Below are 2803 nucleotides of genomic sequence, written 5' to 3'. Positions count from 1 at the left end.
TTGCTCATATGTTTTTCATTAAATTCTTCTGTGTCAGCCAATTACCTCTGATATAAAAATTAGAATGTATAACTTTTCTTTGAGATAAAGAATGACAGAAAATAAAGAACTTGTGTAAGTACATAGGGCTGAAAGCAAACAGAATAGAAGAGTGAAGTAGGAAACAGAAAGGAAATGACAGATGACTGGTACCACAGAGTGGTGCAGAGAACCTAGGAAATGCTGGTGTGCGTGGTGATGTGGAGAACATGTGATAAATAAGAGAGTAAGTTCAAGGGTGGGGTAGAATTAACATCAGGACAGGAGAAACTGCAGGATGGTGGCAACTGACTTCACCATGGCCAGGGCTTTGGAAAGAAGAGGTTGATAGAAGATGTGCTCTTGAATGAGGTTAGCAGGGCTGAACCAAACCCAAACCAGGTTCTGTCCAGTTGCTCTGACTCATGATGACCAATGTCCACTCATATCAGAGTGGAATTGTACACTGCATCAGGTTTTCAGTGACTGTTTTCTGAGAAACAGACCACCAGGCCTTTCTTCTGAGGCACTTGAATGAATTTCAACCTCCAACATTTTGGGTTGCACAAACTAGTTCTAGCACTCTGGACAATGACTAAGGATGACAGAAAAACTGATGTCTTTGAGTTCTGGTGCTGGAGAAGAGTACTGAAGATACCATGGATTACCAAGAGAGCAAACAAGTCTTTCTGGAGAGTATAAAACTAAGGTGCTCCTTGTTGGCAAGGATTTTGAAGCTCTGTCTCGTATCCTTTGGGCATGATGCTAGGAGGGACCAGTCCTCAGAGAAGGACATTATACTTGGAAGTGTGGAGGAACGGCACAGGAGAGGAAGACCTCCGACTAGATGTACTGACACAGTAACTGGGGTAATGAGGGTAAGTGTGTCAGAGACAGATTGGCTCAGGTTAGGGCAGGGTTCAGAGCTGTTATGTATTGGGTCACTATGAGTCATAGTCAACAGCACATAACAACAAGAAGCAACAAGCAAGGCTGAGGAGAGAGAATTTTATGAGGAAGAGATAAGCATACACATATGGAGAGGGAGTGAGTCCACAGAGAATGAGAAGTGGTGGATGGAGGGGCAAACCTGAGGGCAAGACTGAGGAGATAATGGTTCAAGGTGCTTGAAGAAATAAAGATGGGCCCAGAACATAACATGTCAAGGGACAGATAGACTGCAAGCAGGTGATGACAGAAAGACCTGCTGGAATCTGAGAGAGGTAACGCTGAGGAATCTTAGAGAAAATTGGGACCACCCACAGGAAGAATACACAGAAAGAGTTGCTGGCTTGGAGTGATGAAATTATCTTGGAGTGTTAGTGAGGGCAATTTCTCTGAGGGATTGCCGAGCAGCCCTGGGGAGCTATCTGAAGCAGCATACAATGTGAAGGATATATTCTCTCCTGCCAAGTGCTCAAGTTTCTTCACCTGTAAAATTGGGTGAGTAATTCTACTCATGCATATGTATGAAAAGCCATTGCCTCAGAAAGATCTGAAAGTTGGAGGGAATAAAAATAGCAATGTTATGGGAAACAATACTATCAGAGGGATGTACACTCATATCCATCACATGGGCTCATCTAGGAATTATATGAGGGGAAACTAGAAAGACAGCTCCCCTGTGCCGCCTCCAGATCCCTGGCTATCCGTGTTCCTAGTTTAGCAGAGTCTTCTCTGGAGTCCTAGACAATGGGAGGATGCAGTAGAGAGAGAGGACTCATCCTATCACAAACAATACTGGGGAAGCATAGAGTGTTATCTTGATGCTTAGAAATGGTTGAAGAGCTAATAAAACGTCATAGAGTGTTATCTTGATGCTTAGAAATGGTTGAAGAGCTAATAAAACGTGTATATCATAAGCAAAGAGAGCTCTGGCGGCCTAGTGAGTAAGGAGTTAACATGCAGGCAGCTGGACTCCATCAGCTGCACCATAGGAGAAAAATGGGCAATTCCTGTGCAATTCACAGCTCTGAAAATCCACTGGAGGGTCAGCTGTGGGTCAGTTCTAGCTTGATGGCAATGAATTGAGTTCAATTGATCATGAGCTACTTGAGGTCTACACCTCCTTCTCCCTGATCTTCTAGGACCCTTGTGGCCCTTCTTGAGTTTAGTGAGAGTGGAGAAAAAGGAATGTAAGTCAAAGTTTGAGCTAGGAATTGGGGCCTGTAGACTCTGGTGGAAGGAAGTTTAGAGAGTAAGTTAGAGGTCTAGTAAGTCTAGAGGTCCTTTTTCTGATTTTAGAAAGTCCATACGGAGTTGGGAGCTTCTTATCTTTAAGAATCCTGAGAGCTTTTCTGGTTCCACAAAATAGAGTGACTACTTACCTATGACCTGCCTTTACTTGCAATTATGTGACTCCATGCCAGGGAAGCTCTGGTGGCCAAGTGGTAAGGAGTTGTGCTGTCAATCTAAAGATTGGGAGTTCTGAATCTACCAGTTGCTCCAAGGGAAAAAGATGCGCTATATCCTGTCGGGTGATTGAGAGCCTCTGAGAACTCACTGTAGGGGCAGCTATGAGTCGGTTGCATCTTGATAGTGAACAACAACAATCTGTATATACCAGGTCAAGATTGTGTCTAGTAACATTTTTAAAAACTATACTTGTAAAAAAAAGGAGGGAAAAATACATATACTCATTTGATCCCACGGTTCTCCACCAATGCATCACACCACAGATCTCCTTTATTTATTTATTTTTAATTGGGAAAAATATATTGGGGGTACAAGGAGGTGAGGGTTGGGGGCAGAAGGGTGAGGATGGGCCAGGATGCAGTTGCAAAGC

The 2803-nt window shown here is 43.5% G+C and overlaps 1 protein-coding gene across 2 annotated transcripts in view; it reads right to left on the bottom strand.

Moving 5' to 3' along the window:
- NOS1AP (nitric oxide synthase 1 (neuronal) adaptor protein) overlaps positions 1-2803 on the bottom strand; it is a 523739-nt gene that overhangs the window by 88372 nt on the left and 432564 nt on the right. The gene's annotated exons all lie outside the window — the stretch shown is intronic.

The sequence above is a fragment of the Elephantulus edwardii genome, unplaced genomic scaffold (genome assembly GCF_000299155.1).
Source record: "Elephantulus edwardii isolate Elephantulus edwardi_28Jun2011 unplaced genomic scaffold, EleEdw1.0 scaffold00057, whole genome shotgun sequence".
Classification (NCBI taxonomy): Eukaryota; Metazoa; Chordata; class Mammalia; order Macroscelidea; family Macroscelididae; genus Elephantulus; species Elephantulus edwardii.
The sequence above is the reverse complement of the archived record's forward strand: the minus strand, read 5'-3'. Positions and strand labels throughout refer to the sequence as shown.